The sequence below is a fragment of the Ricinus communis genome, chromosome 9 (assembly GCF_019578655.1).
Source record: "Ricinus communis isolate WT05 ecotype wild-type chromosome 9, ASM1957865v1, whole genome shotgun sequence".
Taxonomy (NCBI): domain Eukaryota; kingdom Viridiplantae; phylum Streptophyta; class Magnoliopsida; order Malpighiales; family Euphorbiaceae; genus Ricinus; species Ricinus communis.
Window position 1 is genome coordinate 19,426,225 of NC_063264.1, and position 20,707 is coordinate 19,446,931.

A 20,707-nucleotide genomic window follows, 5' to 3' on the forward strand; every position below is an offset into this window, starting at 1 on the left:
AAAGACAAATGGTTCAATCCCTCCGAACCATCTACAAAGCAAATTATTCCAAAGCGGGCGACTCCAAAGTCGCCCTCTTCCTCTACAAAGGGTAAAGGTATACTATCTATCCCTTTTCAAAATACCGAGATAGAGATTTTCCCTCCAAATCTATCTCAAAACTCAAATAGTTTTTCAAAGGCAAACTCTCAGGAGATTGTTTTGACGCAATCAAAACGTTTTAAATCAAATGAGTATTTGGAAAACCTATTTTTCAAAATGTTTTAACCATTGAGGAAGGATTCGCATGAAAGCCCCTCAAAATTGGTTTCAAAGATTTTCCCTCCAGTTGGTTTTTAAACCTGGAATATTTCAAAGCCTCGGGGCTTATTACTAGTCAATCCTTGAGGTTACTGGTTCAGCCAAATTCAAGCATTTCAAAAAGACAAGGCCCATAAAGACCCTCGCATATTCAACATGCACAATCCAAAGAATCCTTCACCCGTCCGATTGGGGTATGGATTTACACTCTCCTCGTTCCTTCCCTACCTCTCTAAAAAGAACCTACCCTTCAAATCTAAACACCTCTTTCTCCTATTGGGATTACCGAAGCCCGGTTCAATACCTTTCTTATCCAAAACGAAGGAAGAAGCCACTCCGGCTATTCTACTTCGACACCAATATCCAAACCTCCAAAATCCCTTTATCGGTTTAAACTGGTGGAATTACTACGGTAATGCCCCTGAGACTCTTATTCCGATGTCTTACCCCTGTTCAACCTCTTCAAAGCAAATTACAAACCAAATTCCATGGAAAAGCTGCTTTCCCCGCTTCTCCTTTTCCGCTCAAATTTCTTTTTACCCTGGGTATGTGTATGGTACTTTCACTTCAACTGCCCGATGGTGAGATTACACTTATCCGTCGATTCAAAGTAAAATGGTGGGACAAATTCAACCACCAAGATAAACTGTCCCTAAAAGCCGCTCAAAACTTCTTGACCAAACATAGCTTCTTGCCTCCTCCTAAAGAACAAACAACGTTCTTGGCACAGAAGTCTTTTCTCCTTCCAAAGCTTGCTGCAGCCCAAACCGAAGAAGATTTCCTACAACTTATAAAACAGTTGTCTGAGACAGCTTCTTCTAAAGGCAAATCCAAAGCCTCTTCATCATCCTCTTCCAAAGGTTAGCATCGCAGATTCGATTTGGATGATCCAAATGGAGACGATTGTTATGGGATACTCAAAATCTCATAAATATTATCTCCTTCTTTAAAAGCCCATGGGTTAAAAACCAGAAATGGTAGCCCAAGGTTATTTGTGTTGGGCCAAAAAGCCCACACTAAGGCCCAGAAAAAGAAAAAGAAAAGAAAAAGAAAAAAGAAAAAGAAAAAGAAAAGAAAAGAAAAGAAAAGAAAAGAAAAAGACAAAAGACAAAAGAAAAAGAAAAGTAAAAAAAGCAAAAGATTCCTTCAAAGCATGGCCGACAACTTTCTCAAAAGGCGGTTGGCATTATCAAAAGACTCCAAAGCATGTGAAGCATCTCCACAAGACTCCAAAGACAAGTAGAATCATTTCTATTCCACTAAGCAAAGCATCCAAAGCCCGTGACAAGTATCCAAAGCTCCAAGACCTCTATATATAGAGGAGTCCTCCTTCTTCAGCCCTCAGAACTTAGAAGAACTTAGAAGAGAGATTTCCACAAAACCAAGAGTGGTACCTCCGATAGAGCCATTGTTGAGCTCCTGATAGCTGGATTTTCTGGCCAGCTTAAAGGATGGTGGGATTATCATCTCACCCAAGCACAGCAACTCCAAATCCTAGGAGATAACCTAACTGTCCAGTCTGAACATCCTCCCCTTAGGAAGTTAACCATTCCTTATGGAGAAAGTGAGATAGAGGCTACCCCTTACAAATTGGTAGGCGAAGACCTTGAAAAGAATGTCAAGAATATTGTTCAGCAGAACAATTATTCGAACACCTGTCTAAACACTATAGGAAAGCAACTGGTCGAATAGAAACCAGATTCAAAAGCCCTCGTAGTGGTGACATCTCCAATCCCCAAAGATCGGTCAACCAAAAGAGTCGAACCAGTTAGAAAAGCTTAAAAACCCAGTTTTTAAGCCATATCAGCTTACAAAGCCAAGCCAAGACCATTTCCAAAAGCAAACTGAGTTTGCCAAAGCAATGAGAAGCCTAAGTAGATTAGCAACCTCCCGAGTCATCCAAAAACCTAGTACCAGATACTCCTCAAAGCAGTAGGAATATCAGTGCTATAGGACAAGCCCAAAGCGATGAGTCTAACGATTCAAAGCTTGAAAGCCCTATTCCAAAACCCTTCAACATCAACAGATTGGGAATCCAAGCCCCTAGATTAACCTGGAATACTCCTAGGAGTACTGCTCCAGATCTAGGAATTGAAAATAGAAATAACATCCTAACCCAATCTAGATTCAATGCCTCCTCCGTCTATGAATGGAATATAAATGGAATGTCTGAGTACAACATCCTTGGTCTCTTGCAACAGATGACCATGGCAGCCAATGCCTACAAAACCCAGAGTGGTACCTCCGATAGAGCCATTGCTGAGCTCCTGATAGCTGGATTTTCTGGCCAGCTTAAAGGATGGTGGGATTATCATCTCACTCAAGCACAGCAACTCCAAATCCTAGGTGCTATCCAAACCACAGTAGAAGGAACTCCCATTCTAGATGAAATAGGAAATCCAATTGAGGATGCAGTGTCGACTCTAATCCTCACTATTTCTCTTCATTTCATAGGAGACCCTTCTCTGCTCAAAGACAAAAATGCCGAGCTCCTTAGCAACCATACCTGTAAGAAGCTTAGCAACTTCCAAAGTTACAAAGACACTTTCCTAACCAGAGTCATGCTTAGGGAAGATTCTAGCCAATCTTTCTGGAAAGAAAAGTTCTTAGCCGGTTTACCTAAGATTTTAGGTGAAAGAGTTAGGAATACCATAAGAGAAGCCCATAACGGTCAAATCCCTTATGATTTCTACACTTATAGTGAGTTAGTTAGTCTAACCCAGAAAGAAGGTTTAAAGATTTGTCATGACCTTAAGCTTCAAAGATGTACTCAAATGGGAGATGAAAAGACTAGGCAGGAACTAGGTAGTTTCACAACTTGAGTATAACCCAATAGAGCCCGTGTCTAGTTGCAAAGGGAAATGCAAAGTTGATTCTTATTCAAAATCTTTCAAAAAGAAGCGATTTTCCAAATATAGAAAGCCTTCTAAAAGCAAGGAGAATTTCTATAGAAAACCATCTTCTTCCAAATTTAATTCTAAATTTCCAAAGAAAGATTCTAAAAAAGATTTTTCAAAAATTACATGCTTTAAATGTGGTAAGAAAGGCCATACTTCGAAGTATTGTAAGTTTTCCAAAAGACTTCTTGAGCTTCAAATAGAAGAAGAAGTTTTGCAAAAGATTTCTGCTCTTCTAGTTGATCCATCTGAATCAGAGTTCTCAAACAATGAGGAAGAATTTCAAATTGATGAAATCAAAACCTCAACTGATTGTTCTGAGACAGATTTAGAGAGCTCTTCAAAGAACATTAATATGCTCACCAGGCAACAAGAAGCTCTCCTTGAGGCTGTAAAGCATATTAGTGATCCTCTTATTCAAAAGCAGGTTTTAAAAGAGATTTTAAAAACTGAATCTCTGGTTCCTTCTTCTAGTAAGAATACTTATGATCTTACTATGATTTTGAACAAAGGGAAGAAGTTGAAAAACCCTCTTCCCATCGCTCGTGAACTCCAGAAGGAGATTAAAACCATCAAAACAGAACTCAAAGAGTTGAAAGAAAAACAACAAAATGATTCTGTTTTGCTTCAAAGCCTGATCCTCAAACAGAATAGTGATTCTGATTCTGATGAGGAAAATGATTTTCAAAACCTTGAAGTTTCCGAAATGTTCCCGAAAACTTTATCAATGTTTTAAAGGAAATTACTTCAAGAAAATATTTGATTCAAATAAAGCTTGTTTTCCTGGTGATTTCGGATAGAAACCATCGCCTTGTTTGATACGGGAGCAGACCTCAATTGTATCAACTGCGAACTGGTTCCTAAAAAGTTTCATCAAGAAACCAAAGAAAGGCTGACTTCAGCCAATTCTTCAAAGATTAAGATTGCTAGTAAAACTGAAGCCGCAATTCTTAATAATAACATTGCTTTAAAGAATGTTTTTATTCTTACAAAGGATCTTCAGCAAACTGTTATCTTAGGGACTCCGTTTATCAATTTGATAACTCCCTTTAAAGTGACAACTGCTGGTATCATTTTCAAAGCCAAAGATTCGAAGATTGTTTTTCCTTTTATAGAAAAACCAAAAAAGAGAAATTTGAATCTTATCAAAGCACATTCCATTTACAATTTTGAAATCAATGCTTTGATCAAAGGTAAACAAACCCATCTTTCTCATCTTCAACAAGATGTGGGTTTGAAGAGAATCCTAGATCAATCGCAAAATGATTTTATTCAAAGAAAAATTTCGATTTTCAAATGAAGATTGAGAATGAACTCGCTCCGATCTTCCAAATGCTTTTGGAATCGAAAGCAACATATGGTAGATTTGTCATATGAAATGATTTTCAGATAAGCAAATCCCTACTAAAGCCAGACCCATTCAGATGAATGAGTCTTTAGAAAGCCATTGCAGATTAGAGATTAAAGATCTTGAGTCTAAAGGTTTAATTTCAAAGTCTAGATCACCTTGGTCTTGTGCAGCTTTCTATGTCAATAAGAATAGCGAGATAGAAAGAGGAACTCCTAGGCTAGTGATCAACTACAAACCCTTGAACAAAGCTCTTAAGTGGATTAGGTATCCTATTCCAAATAAGAAAGATCTTTTACAAAAACTGCATTCTGCATTCATCTTTTCAAAGTTTGACAACCAAATTAGAACGAGATCTAGAAAATAGAAGGAAATAGTAAGCAGTGAAGATATAGATCTAAGTTCGTGGCGTTGTAACCAGATTCACACTTTAAGCAGCCTATAGGAGCTTTAAATGCTCTTGCAGAATCTGTTTTCCAGCCTATAAACTTATAGATCTGAAAATAAATTTGAACAGAAACACTCAGCAAGTATCTGATGTGCAGGATCCTCTTACGAGGCAAGCACAGAGCATACGCTTGATGATGGGGAAAGAAGGAGAAGATAGATAAAGAAGATAAACTTTGAATTGCTTTATTAATAATAACAGGCTTTGAACATAAACATATAAACAACTTTGAAAGCTTTAAACAAACATACAACTTTGTAAAACTTTGAAACAGAAGAAAATATAGACTTACTAGAGGAGTTACAAGATTCTCTCTCTCTTACTCACTCTTTTCACTCTAATATCTTCTGTGAGAACTGGATAATAGAAGAGCTTCTTTTGGAAGTCTCTCTTCTAAGTTCTTCTAAGTTCTGAGGGATGAAGAAGGAGGACTCCTCTATATATAGAGGTCTCGGAGCTTTGGATACTTGTCACGGGCTTTGGATGCTTTGCTTAGTGGAGTAGAAATGATTCTACTTGTCTTTGGAGTCTTGTGGAGATGCTTCACATGCTTTGGAGTCTTTTGATAATGCCAACCGCCTTTTGAGAAAGTTGTCGGCCATGCTTTGAAGGAATCTTTTACTTTTTTTACTTTTCTTTTTCTTTTGTCTTTTGTCTTTTTCTTTTCTTTTCTTTTCTTTTCTTTTCTTTTTCTTTTTCTTTTTTCTTTTTCTTTTCTTTTTCTTTTTCTAGGCCTTAGTGTGGGCTTTTTGGCCCAACACAAATAACCTTGGGCTACCATTTCTGGTTTTTAACCCATGGGCTTTTAAAGAAGGAGATAATATTTATGAGATTTTGAGTATCCCATAACAATCGTCTCCCGCTGGATCATCCAAATCGAATGCAGTACTAGCACTGGAAGAGGATGATGAAGAGGCTTTGGATTTGCCTTTAGAAGAAGTCGCCCTGCATAACCGCTTTATAAGTTGTAGGAAATCTTCTTCGGTTTGGGCTGCAGCAAGCTTTGGAAGGAGAAAAGACTTCTGTGCCAAGAACGTTGTTTGTTCTTTAGGAGGAGGCAAGAAGCTATGTTTGGTCAAGAAGTTTTGAACGGCTTTTAGGGACAGTTTGTCTTGGTGGTTGAATTTGTCCCACCATTTTACTTTGAATCGACGGATAAGTGTAATCTCACCATCTGGAAGCAGATTGAAGTGAAAGTACCATACACATACCCAGGGTAAAAAGAAATTTGAACAGAAAAGGAGAAGCGGGGGAAAACGCTTTTCCATGGAATTTGGTTTGTAATTTGCTTTGAAGAGGTTGAACAGGGGTAAGACATCGGGAATAAGAGTCTCAGGGGCATTACCGTAGTAATTCCACCACTGTTTAAACCAGTAAGGGATTTTGGAGGTTTGGATATTGGTGTCGAAGTAGAATAGCCAGGAGTGGCTTCTTCCTTCGTTTTGGATAAGAAAGGTATTGAACCAGGCTTGCTGGTAATCCCAATAGGAGAAAGAGGTGTTTAGATTTGAAGGGTAGGTTCTTTTTAGAGAGGTAGGGAAGGAACGAGGAGAGTGTAAATCCATACCCCAATCAGACGGGTGAAGGATTCTTTGGATTGTGCATGTTGAATATGCAGGGTCTTTATGGGCTTTGTCTTTTTTGAAATGCTTGAATTTGGCTGAACCAGTAACCTCAAGGATTGACTGGTAATAAGCCTGAGGCTTTGAAATATTCCAGGGTTTAAAAAACCAACCTGGAGGGAAAATCTTTGAAACCAATTTTGAGGGGCTTTCTGTGCAGAATCCTTCCTCAATGGTTAAAACATTTTGAAAAATAGGTTTTTCCAAAAAAGCATGTGAAGCATCTCCACAAGACTCCAAAGACAAGTAGAATCATTTCTACTCCACTAAGCAAAGCATTGGGTATCATTCCAGTGAGCAGAAGTAAACTGGACAATACATTCTTTGGAATTTTGAACTTGCTTTAGAATCCCACCGTATCCTAACTCTGATGCATCTGTTTCTACAATCATTTCTTCTTGGATTATCTCAGTCCAAGTCCTGATGGGTTTTGAAGTTGAAGGGAGAACTTCCTTCACTGGTCTTTGAATTTGGGCCGGTTTGGAACTAGCCGTGGACTTTTCTTCTTTGGACTTCGATTTTCTTGGCATTTTGTATCACTCCTGTTTTTGTAAGAACTCTCTGGTTAGAAAGTCAGGAATAGAATTTGATTCTCCTCGAATAAATTCAATTTCAAAATCAAAAACAGATAAGATAGCTTGCCAACGGGCGAAAATCTGTTTTGAAGCTATATTTTAGACATCTTTTTGTAAAACTTCTTTTGCAGATTTGCAATCAATCCTTAAAAGAAATTTTTGATTTAAAAGATCGCTTTGAAATTTAGAAATACAGAGAACTATCGAAAGGATTTCCTTTTTGATAGTAAAGTAATTCTTTGGGGTATCATTCCAGTGAGCAGAACTTGCCTATAGGAAACCTGATGCAGTCTAACCCTCCCTTCCCGAAACGAAGGAGGTATATATATATATATACTCTTATTAGTCAAAATAACTCAACTTAATAAAAGTTAACTTGATATTTAAATCCACAAATTAATATAATATAATTATTTAGAAATATTAAAATAAACGGTACCCATTTATTCACGTAAAATATTAATTCCCGAATTGCTCCCAGAATAAAGAAATTAAATTTTAAGAAAAAATTATAGGTATTACATTTTTCCCCCTTAAGAAAATTCGTCTTCTAATTTTGAAGGAAGCAATGCTTACCTCAGGATTGAAATAAATAAGGATAGAGGTCCCTCATCTCCTGTTTGGTTTTCTAAGTACACTCCTCTGACGAATGGTTCTACCATAACACCTTAACCATCAGTATAACCTTAGAATGCAGTTAGCGAGCTTGAGTATCCATGATCATAACTGACTGCTCCTCGTAAATTAAGTCTTCACTTACTTTCATATATTGAGACTGCAACATGCTTGAAGGATCCGAAATGTACTTCCTCAACATGGATATATGAAATACCGGATGCACGTGCGAGAAATTTGGTGGTAAGTTGTGTGCTACCTCTTAAATCCTGACAATAATCTCAAAGGGTCCCATATAATGAGGGGCCAACTTGCATTTCTTGTTAAACCGCATCACACCATGCATAGGGGACACCTTCAGGAACACATACTCCCGATACTGAACTCAAATCCCATGCATGCTTATCTTCACTTCTAACATGCATTAATATAACATCAATAAATACAATTACAAAGCAGTCTAGGAACAGCTTAAACACCCTACTCATTAAATCCATTCCCATAGCGACTGTGCTTGTTATCCAGAGAGCCTCAAGCTAACACAACTTACTTAAAAGAATTATTTATTTATTTATTCATTTAAAATTAATAATATATATATATATATATATATATATATATATATATTTAAGGAAAAACTTATAAAATCATAAAATCCTTAGTCATTTTCTATCCATCAAATCCTACAACATTGTGCACAAGGGTGATGATATCCTTCATCACCAAAGGGTTGCAATGCATGATTCTAATGCAATATGTATTAACATAAAATGCATGGTATATGATGCATGTCCTAAAAATAAATTATGGTGCTTATAGTACGCTAGACTCGGCATTTGATGTGCATGTCCAATAGTGAAATACCATAATGAGTTTCTTTGCAGGATTGGGTACAATATTGTATTTTGAAATACTTCTATTTTATTTATAAAGGTAAATAGTTGTCGCTTAAGCTTCTTTGGATTCCAAGCACTCGAAAGATATACACCAACCACTTTTCTTATTGTTTTACAATCACAAAACTCAACCTAATATGCTTTGACCTCTGCCCAACATTCTAAGTACTAATTTCTGCTTCACTCATTAAGACGGTATCTGATGCAGTAACGAGACAAATTATTGCATAATGGCAACTGTACTCTCCACCAACCCTAAACTATATTGTGCACCACCAAAACAACAATCAAAGCATCTAAGGTTGGTATGCACTAATCACCTGTATAAATAGCAAGGAGTCTATCTTGCCTTCTAAAATCTTGTAGAAAAAGTGCACCAGTAGAGAACTCATCACAAATTTTTTGCTACAGATATAACTACTATAGTCCTTAATATAAAACTATATAAACACACAAGTCATCAAGAAAAATAGAAGACGAACCCCATAATGAAAAATACTGGGACTAGAGTCAACGAGAACAAGCAAAGAAAGACGTGATTCTTAACCCTGCAGTACCAAGGAAGCCAACCTAGGTTGAATAAAATCTAAACCTATACTCTGATACCAACTTTGTCATGACCCAATCTGTGGGCCCATGACTGGCACTAGGGAATGGATAGGCTTAAGGCCACTAAAACCCGTAGTAAGCCTAATTAATCGGTAATTCAAATATACATACATATATATTATATTAAAATAACCCAATATTTTATTTACAAATCTACACATAATTAGATTAATCCTCCAACTGGATTACTAGCAAACACCCATAACTTGTTACAGACTAAATTCAAACATAATATACCATGTACACTACTGCAGAAAGTCTAGAATTTTAAATAGCTAGAAATGCAAAAAGTAAAAAATTAATTACAATAGGCTAGAAGGAGAAGGAAGTCGGGCTATCAAGAGAAAGACGACAGAGAATCTAGCTGTCATCTAAAAAATTAAAATTGAGACTATCAGCCTTGAGAGTGAGTTAAAATCATATAATCCAAAATAAATACAGTCACCTCAATATAATATTTATTTAATTAGAAATAAAATATCATATCATATCAAAACACGCGTCATGCCATGATTCAGAAAATACAATTTAAACAGTTATGGAATGAGTACCTCAGCAGAATCCTAAACTTCAATCCTCTAAGGCATTCGGCTCTCTTATTCTAATAAGACTAGCACCTAGAGAGCAAAGCTCAACCAGGATCCTTAATCCAGTATGGTCCCTTAATTTCCAATAAAACCAGCGTCAGAGAGCAACATTGGACCAGGGACCTTTTCTCCAGCGATCAAATTCTCATAGCCTAGAGAGTTGTACTGGACCAGGGAAAATTCGAAAAAATATTTTTTATTATCTGTCACTGTTTAATACCAGTGCGTATGCAGTCTTGATGCAACCTATCAGATGGCATGTTTTATTGCCATCTCATCCTGAAGTTACAATTATAGTACCAATAATAATTATAAATAGTATAAATCACAAGTAAACATAATTATTCAGTAAAATATTAAGAATTAAAGTTGAATAGTCTCGAGTATAACAAACATGAAAATTATGTGTAATAATAATGATAATAAAATAACAATAAATATGATAGCAAAAATAATGATAATAATATTAATAATGATATCGATAATTATGAGAATAAAATTAATAATAATAATGCTAATAATAATATTTGTAATAGTTTTTAATCAAATAAAATTACTATAATAATGCTAATAATGATCATAATAATTATTAATCAATTAATAATGCATTTAATTTAGACATGACATAAAAGTAGTTAATTATATGACTTTAACTAACAATTTTGCCTCGCTTTGCAGTCTCCTCCTACGCCTCGGGTGGTGCTAGCTAGATGTATGGATTATCTATTCATGAAAATATCTCAATTGATGAGATATTCTTAATTTTTTCTAGGTCTAGACTCCTAGATTCGACTGCCTAAGAAATTCCAACTCGAAAATTCTACCAAAAATTCGGCAGAATCTCACTAAAAATATAGATGTTTACCCCTTGTAAAATAAGTCTAAAACCTGCTAAAAATACTTTAATATTTAATACATATTTATCAAGAGTCAGGTCACCCATAACTGCATTATTTTTCCGACTCCGTAACACACCACAGATCACAATTAATAACACGGTCCGTCATTAACATTTATTCCATAACCAACCCACAAAATTTTTTTGGTATTTGCAATTATCACAAAATTGAATAATAATTAATCACACTAATTAATTCATAATATTTATAATTAAACTATCAATTAATCAAATTAAATTAATTAGTTATTTAAAAATAACAATTAATGGGATTATTAATTTCTAAGAGTTTTTATATAATTTTAAAGGTTCAAATGAATTTTATCGAGTCAAAATCTAAAATTTTGCTCGTCCGAAAAACACCGAGGTCCGAAAGCTAGTACTGCCAACGTGTCGGATCTCAAATCTGGAAGCGCCTACGTGAAGCTTGAGTTGCGGGGAGTCCAAAAATGCAAATGCATTTACTGAAAACTCGACGGAAACCACCAGATTGAGGCTGAAAAGTTTCAGCTCCCGCAAGGCTATAGACTATTGGCGGCGGAGGAGCTTGGCTTGGGGATTTCGATGGCGGGGAGCTCGATTCCAGTGTTGGTTTTGTGAGGAGAGGGTGGCAGGCGGCTATTTGCACGGTAGCAGTGAGAGAGCTTCCTTTCTTCAAGCTCGATGTCGGCAGCAAGGAAGAAGAAGAAGGAGGTGACACCGGCGAAGGAGGAGGAGAAGAAGAAGAAATTTCAAAAGTGGTCAAAGGGAAAAATGAAGGGAGGTAAGGGGAAGAGAAAAGTGACACGGGGAGGGGGGGGGTTGGGGGAAGGAGGAAGAGGGGAGGAAGAAAGAAAAAAAAGTTTTGTTATGTATTTATATATTTATTCATTATTATTATTATTATTATAAATTTTTTTATAGTCCCTCATTTTAATTTATACTATAAAACATCCCCAACTTAGATAGATTACATTTAAATATGCACAGTAGTAAGACCCGTTTTTTTTAAATAAGGGTAGTAAAACTAGTGGCTTGCTTCATGTTTGTTTAAAATAAAGTTATTTTGTCTTGTTCTAAAATGAATTTAGAACCAATTTTCTGTAGATCGTCTTCCTTTCCAAATGCTTCTACCTCTGACTCCTCAAGATTTAAAGGTTTGGTAAATAGTAAAGAAATCACTATTGAAGATTTTACAAAGCATATTGATGATTGAAAAATACCCAAGATTCAAAAGAAGCAAATTTATGAGTTTTTAAAATTTCCTATCTTCAAAATAGATTTTACCATCAAAACTGAAGAAAGGGATATCCAAATTTTAATGTCTTTTGAAGAAATCTATCTTCTAAATCCAAAAGTCCTTTAGAAACATAAAGAAAAAGATTACAAATACATCCACATAGGTCTTGTCCAAGTAGGAATAAAACCCCTTACCAGAGAAGGATTAGATACTTCCATCTTAGCAGTCCTTAGGGATACTAGTTTACAAATTTCTAAGATTTCCGGTTAGGCACTGTTGAGTCAAGTCTTAACAAAGAACCTATTAGTTTCAATTGTTTCCCAAATACTACAATTTCTTTAAATGATAAAAATATTTTAAAGAGTATTGTTCTCCATATTAAAATGCATAATTACAAAATGCTTGAAGGATCTATCCCGATAGCTTTGATTTTTAAAATATATTATAAAGCCATGATTTCTGCTTTTGGTTCTAAACACAAGCTTCATTCACCAAAAGAAGAAACTCGAAGGAGCAACCCAACCTGAATCTCCAAAGCAGATGGAGTCAAACACAAACCTCAGAAATATAATCCAGTTTCCATATTGGAAAGTAAAGCTCACATTCAACAGAATATCAACTTCCTCTAGATTTTCTGATGATACTTCTTCCATTTCAACCATAAATATTGGGAGGGTTTCAAACATACCCTCTGTCATCTATGCCCCTTACAAAGAACCTATTCTAACACGAGGCTTGCTAAGATTTTCAACATCAGATTTGCCAAGCCCAAATACCACATTAGAAAATGTTGATTATCGGAGTAATGTCTCAAGATCTGTTTAAAATGAAAGCCAACCAAAGAAAGAAGATGACATGGAATCCATATCTACACCCTCTTCACCATCACCATCAGCAATAATCCAAAATCTAGAACCAGAAATCAATATGATTTCAAAAGATTTTTAAATTAATAAAAAGCTTTTACATGAAGATTTATATTCAACGAAAAGCCATTCTAAAAAAACTTTGGTTTTTTAAAATTCTTTTAAAAGAAAAAGATAGCATCCAAGAAAGATACTATGAATTTTGTTTATAAGATAAAGTCCAAACCACATTTTTTGATTGGTTTCAAATTTATTGCAAAGAAAATGGTATGCCATACCCTTTCAAAGATAAGTTCATTAGTCCTGTTACCATTAGGAACAAAGCCCAAGAGTGGAAGGTCGGAGAAAACCAAACCATCCAGTATGAACATGCTCCTCTTAAGAAGATAACTATTCCTGATGGAGACAAGGAAATTGAAGCCACACCTTATAAGCTAGTAGGTGAGGATTTTTCAAAGAATGTCAAAAATATTGTTCAACAGAATGATTTTCAAATACCTGTCTTAACATGATAGAAAAGCAACTGGTTAGGATAGAAAGACAGATTCAAAGACCTGCTACAATCTTGACCTCTATAGTCTCTAATACTGGTCATCCAAAAGAAAAGAGTCAAACAAAAAGACTTAAAAATCCTAGCTTCAAACCCTATCAAATTTCAAAGCTTAGTCAATACCAATTTCAAAAGCAAACTGAGTTTTCTAGAGTAGTCAAAGAATAGCTTAGCAAGTTAGCCACTTTCGAGTCTTCAAAGAACGTAGTACTAGATACTCCTCAATCCAGTAGGAATATTAGTGCTATAGAGCAAGCCCAAAGTAGTGAATCTAATGATTCAAAACCAGAAAGTGTTTCTGAAGAACCCTCCCAGATCAATAGATTGGGATGACAAGCCCCTAAATTGACTTGGCATACTCCTAGGACTACTGCCCCTAACTTAAGCATAGAAAATAGGAATAACGTCCTTACCCAGTCTAGATTCAATGCCTCTTCCGTCTATGAATGGAATATAGATGGAATGTCTGAGTATAACATTCTTGGTCTCTTACAATAGATGACCATGGCGGCAAATGCCAACAAAATCCAAAGCGGTACCTCTGATAGAGCCATAGTGAACTCCTTATAGCCGATCTTTTAGGCCAGCTTAAAGGATGGTGGGATTACCATCTCACTCAAACACAACATCTATAAATCCTAGGTGCTATCCAAAGCACAATAGAAGGAACTCTTATCCTAGATAAATTAGGAAATCCAATTGAAGATGCTGTGTCAACCCCAATCCTTACGATTTCCCTCCACTTTATAGGAGATCTATGTCACCTCAAAGATAAGAAGGCTAAACTTCTCAGCAATCTTACCTGTAAAAAGTATAGCAATTTCTAAGCCTACAAAGACACTTTCCTAACCAAAGTAATACTTAAGGAAGACTCAAACTAGTCATTCTGGAAAGAGAAATTCTTAGTTGGTTTACCTAAAATACTAGGTGAGAGTTAGGAATGTTATCAGAGAAGCCCATAGTGGCCAAATCCCTTATGATCTTTATACTTATGGTGAATTAATTAGCTTTACTCAGAAGGAAGGACTAAAAAATTGCCATGATCTTAAGCTTCAAAGACAGCTCAAATGGGAAATGAAGAAAACTAAGCAAGAACTAGACAATTTTTGTAACCAGTTTGAGTATAATCCTATAGAGTCATCCTCTGCTTGCAAAGGAAAATGTAAGGAAGATTTTTCAAAATCTTATAAGAGAAAACGTTTTCACAAAAGCAGGAAGGTACCAAAAAATAAAGAAAGTTTTTACAAGAGACCATTTTTTTCAAAAAAGATATTCAAGAAAGAAGCTAAATTCTTTTTTAGGAAAATTACTTGCTACAAGTATGGCAAGAAAGACCATACTTCAATGTATTTTAAGTTCTCTAAAAAACTTTAGGAGCTTCAAATAGAACAAGAGATTTTAAACAAAATTTCAACTCTTCCGGTCGAAATCTCTGAATCAGATTTTTCTAATCCTTCTTATAACGAGGAAGAATTCCAAATTGATGAAATTAAAACCTCATTCTGACAAGAATCCAAAGACTATTAATATACTCATTAGGCAACAAGAAGCTCTTCTTGAAGCTGTCAAGCATATTAATGACCTCCAAATTCAAAAACAAGTTTTGAAAGAAATTTTAAAAACCGAAACCCTTATCCCTTCATTTAGTAGGAACACCTACGGTCATACTACAATTTTAGAAAAAGCAAAAAGGCAAAAGCATCCCCTTCCTACTGTCCAAGAACTCCAAAAAGAAATTAAATCTATTAAAATAGAACTCAAAGAATTAAAAGAAAAATAACAAAATGATTCTGTTTTACTCCAAAGCCTGATTTTAAAGCAAAACAGTGAATTAGATTCTGAGGAAGAAAAAGATTTTTAGTGAATCAGATTCTGATGAAGAAAAAGATTGTTAAAATCTTGAGGTTTCTGAAAACGTTTCAGAAAATTTCATTAATGTTCTAAAAGAAATAACCTCAAAAAGATATCTGATTCAGATAAAACTCATTTTCCCTGATCATTTTCAAATAGAAACTACAGCCTTGTTTGATACCGGAGCATACCTCAATTGTATCAATTATGAGTTAGTTTCTAGAAGGTATCATCAAGAGACAAATGAAAGACTCACCTCTGCTAATAATTCAAAGATTAAAATTGCGGAAAAAACTAAAGCTGTAATTTTAAGCAAAGACATTGCTTTAAAAAATATTTTCATTCTTATAAAGAATTTACATCAAACGGTTATTTTGGGGACTCCTTTCATTAGTTTAATTACTCTGTTCAAAATAACTATGGATGGTATAATTTTCAAAGCTAAAAATTCAAAAGTCATTTTTTCTTTTTTAGAAAAATCTAAGAAAAGAAATCTCAATCTTATAAAGGCTCACTCGATTTATAATTTTGAGATTAATGCTTTAATTAAAGGAAAGCAAACCCAGCTACTCCATTTGAAACAAGATATGGGTTTAAAAAGAATTCACAGCCAATTACAAAATAATTTTATCCAAACAAGGATTTCTGATTTTCAAGAAAAATTGAAAGAGAAGTTTGTTCAGATCTTCCAAATGCTTTCTAGAAAAGAAAACAATATATGGTAGATTTACCATATGAAAAAGAATTTAGTGAAAGACAAATCCCTACCAAAGCCAGGCCCATTCAAATGAATGAGGCCTTAGAAAACCGTTGTAGGATAAAAATCCAAGACTTAGAGAAAAAAAAAGTTTAATTACCAAATCATGATCCCCTTAGTCATGTGCAGCTTTCTATGTTAATAAAAATAGTGAAATAGAAAGAGGTACCCCCTAGGTTAGTAATCAACTATAAACCTTTAAATAAAGCTCTTAAGTGGATTATATATCTTATTCCAAACAAAAAAGATCTTCTTCAAAAGCTTCATTCTGCTTTCATTTTTTTAAAGTTTGATATGAAGTGAGGATTTTGGCATATCCAGATTCATCCTAGAGACCGTTGTGCATTTACAGTTTCTTTTGGCTAGTATGAATGGAATATAATGCCATTTAAGTTTAAAAAAATGCTCCTTCTGAATTTTAAAGAATTATAATTGACATTTTTAATCTCTATTCAAAGTTATGCATTTTGTACATTGATGATGTACTGATTTTTTCAAATTCTATTGAATAACATTTTAAACATTTAGAGATGTTTTTCTATGTTGTTAAGAAAAATGGTTTAGTTGTTTCAAAATCTAAAATTTCTTTATTCCAAATAAAGATTAAATTTCTTGGGCATTACATCTCTCAGGAAACTATTACCCCAGATCTCTAGCCTTTACTTCAAAGTTTCCTAATAAATTTTAGAAAAAACTCAATTACAAAGATTTCTTTGCAGTTTTATGTCATGAATTTTTATCCAAATTTAAACTGTTTAGCAAAGCCTCTCCATGATAGGTTGAAGAAAAATCTCCCTGCATGGTCTAGAGCATACAAAGATTGTTCAAAGTATCAAAAGATAAGTTTTTGAAATTCCATATTTGTATCTAGCTGATCCATCTGCATTCAAAATAGTTGAGACTCATGCATCAGATTTAGGTTATGGTAGAATTCTAGAACAAGTTCAAAGCAATAAAGAATATATTGTCCAGTTTACTTTTGCACACTGGAATGATACTCAAAAAAATTATTCAACCATCAAAAATGAATTTCTTTCAATAGCCCTATGCATTTCAAATTTTCAAAGGGATCTTTTAAATCAAAATTTTCTTTTAAGAATTGATTGTAAATCTGCAAAAGAAGTATTACAAAAAGATATTCAAAACATAGCTTCAAAGCAAATTGCTCTGTGCTTGCCTCGTTAGAGGATCCTGCACATCAAAAATTTATACTAATCCCCATCCTCCCCACTAGTATCAGAGCCTGAAAGGTCCCTAGAGTGAGAAGGTTATTTACATCAAAGTATTTTAAAACCAAATTCTCAAGAAATAGTTTTTTTCCAAATAAAATTTTTTAAAGCTAATGAATATATAGAAAAATAAAATTTTCAAAGAATTTTAACTGTTGAAGAAGGATTCTGTATAGAAAGCCCCTCAAAATTAGTTTCAACAGTTTTCCCTCCAAGATGGTATTTTAAACCTTGGAATAAGACTAAACCTCAGTCTTATTACCAGTCTATCTTAGAGGTGACTACCTCTATAAAGTTCAAATATTTTAAAAAACACAAATACCACGAAGGCCTAGCCTATTCTACCTATACTATTCAAAGAATCCTTCACCCTTCAGATTGGAGAATAGAATTGCATTCTTAAAGATCTTTTCCAACGACCCTTCAGAACACCCATCCCTGAAGTGTCAATACCACCTTTAATTACTGTGATTACCAACAACCCTGGTTCAATACATTTCTCTTGCAAAATGAAGGATAAAGCCATTCTTGGCTTTTTTACTTCGATACCAGCACAATCCAGACCTCAAAGATCCCTTACTAGTTTAAACAATGATAAAACTATTATGGTAATGTTCTAGAAACCATAATACCTGAAGTACTCCGCTTGTTTAACCTCTTCAAAGCTCATTACAAACTTAACAAAATAGAAAGACAATTCCCCCCTTGCTTCTATTTTATTCAAACTTCTTCCTCCCTTAGGTATGTGTGTGGTATTTCCATTTCAATGAAGCAACAGATGGAAAAGCCATTCTTACCTGCAGATTCAAAGTAAAGTGGTGGAACAAATTCAACCACCAAGAAAAGCTATTTACAAAGATGGTTCAAAATTTTCTTACAAAGAGCGACTTCCCGGCACTAAGTCTTTTATACTTTCAAAACTGGCGGCAGCCCAATGGAAGAAGATTTTCTACAACTAATCAAACAGTTTATAGAAACTGCCTCTAAAGCCTCATCATCCTCTTCAAGCACCAGCTCTGCAGCCATTGACTTAGATGGTGACTCGAATGAAGATGATTATTTTGGGATATTCAAGCCCATAAAATAAAATATTAAAAAGGCTTGTAAAGCCCTTGGGCTGAAAACCAGGAATGGTGGCCCACGGTAATATTCTGTAAGGGGCCAAAAGCACATTTCTATACAAAAAAATAAAAAATAATGAAGCCACTTACTCCATTATCAAAAAAAAAAAAAAAGATTCTCTGTTCCTGCACTATTATTTTTGAAAAGAGAAGAAAAAAAGAAAAAGGCTCCATTATTTCAAAAGCATGGCAGATAACTTCTGCTCTTTTTTAGAAAAATAATAAAGCCACTTACTCCATTATTAAAAGCATCCAAAGAAAGAATTATTGAAGCTGAAGGCTGAAGACCTCTATAAATAGAGGAGATTTCAAAGAAGAAGGCAGACTGAAAAATCACAAGAAAATCTTGTATTCTTCAAGTTCTCTGCATATTAGTAGAAATATAGTGAGAAAAGAATATTGAGAGTGAAAGAGAAAACCTTTCCTCTTGTATTCTACAACTCTACTCTTGTAAGTTATATTTCTTTTCAAAACTTTTATTTCAAAGCTTGTATATTTGTTTATTAAATAAAAATTTGTTATTTAATTTACTCTTTGTACATAATTTGACAACAAGTGTATGCTCTGTGCTTGCCTAGTCTGAGGATCCCCACTTTTATTAGTTAAAATAATTCAACTTAATAAAATTTTAACTTAATTATTTAAATTCACAAATTAATATAATATAATTATTTGGGAATGTTAAAATAAATGGTAGCCATTTATTCATATGAATATTAATTTACCAAATTGCCCCTGAAATAAAAAAAATTAAATTTTAAGAAAAATTTACGGGTATTACAATTATTATTATTAAAAATATACAAATAAGAGGTAATTAATATATAGTTATGTGTTTTTCTATATTATACTATTTAACTCTTAACATTTAAAAATTATATCTTTCATCATTTTATTTTATATTTAATAATAAAATCATCTCTCTTAGAATTTCAATTAAATATCATTAACTAAATATGATTTTATACTTTGCCTTCTGAATTCTGGTATAATATATAAAATGTCCCCAATAATTTATTAATTATACTAGAATCTAATTTTATAATTTCTGTAGAAATTAATTTTAATATGTATAAAAATAGTTAACTAATATTTTTAAAATACTCTAATTTCAAGCATAATTAAATTCTAGTAAAATCTAAATATTTTAGAAGTACTTATATTTATGAAAATATTAAAAAATATATAATTTAACTTTAAATTATTAGAATAAAATAAAAAAAACATAGAGAATATATAATAATTAGTACTAACTCTAAATCCTAGAAAATTGTATTCTGGTATAATATATAAAATGTCCCCAATAATTTATTAATTATACTAGAATCTAATTTTATAATTTCTGTAGAAATTAATTTTAATATGTATAAAAATAGTTAACTAATATTTTTTAAATACTCTAATTTCAAGCATAATTAAATTCTAGTAAAATCTAAATATTTTAGAAGTACTTATATTTATGAAAATATTAAAAAATATATAATTTAACTTTAAATTATTAGAATAAAATAAAAAAAACATAGAGAATATATAATAATTAGTACTAACTCTAAATCCTAGAAAATTGTATTTTTATCACATTGTTAAAAATCATATTAACTCAAAAAATTAGCTTTCTATTAAGAAAATAATTCTAATTCTAAAAAGTAGCATTTAAAATTATATTTTAATTTTCTCATTACCTAATAAGTTAGTAATCTAAGCCTAAAATATACTAATCTACGGAACTGGTACTTTGATACCTCACGTAGTCCAAGCAGAAAATACATTAGTACCTTGACTAGACTCATTAGAGCGATATATTGGTAACTTAGCTAGTCCTAGGAGAGATATTTTAATACCCTAAGTTTTTCTTAACATATGAAACTGATGCAAATCTAATAAGCTTCTTAAGATGATTCAAGCATCTACTTATTAAATAATGAAGAGGTTACATTCCATTTGAAGAGGCAACATTAATTGCGGAAACTTATCAAATTTTTGATGTTACAAAAAGAATGCAAAGGATGGTAGTTACTTATGACTTTTCATATGCTATGTAATAAATTTGTTTTCATTTCATTTGTTGGCATATAAACAAAGTCAAATCTATTTGTAAAAGGGGCTAAAATAGATTAAGCATGTTACTTTGCAATGTAAGGGTTGAATATCTTTTTGTTTCTTTTTAAGATTTTGAATTTATCAAGATTATTTCTCTTGTAGTGTTTTCAATTTATCAAGATTATTTCTCTTGTGGTGTTTTAAACTTATCAAGATTATTCTCTTGTGGCGTTCTAAACATGACTTATCACTCACATTTTCATCTCGTTCTTGAGTGTG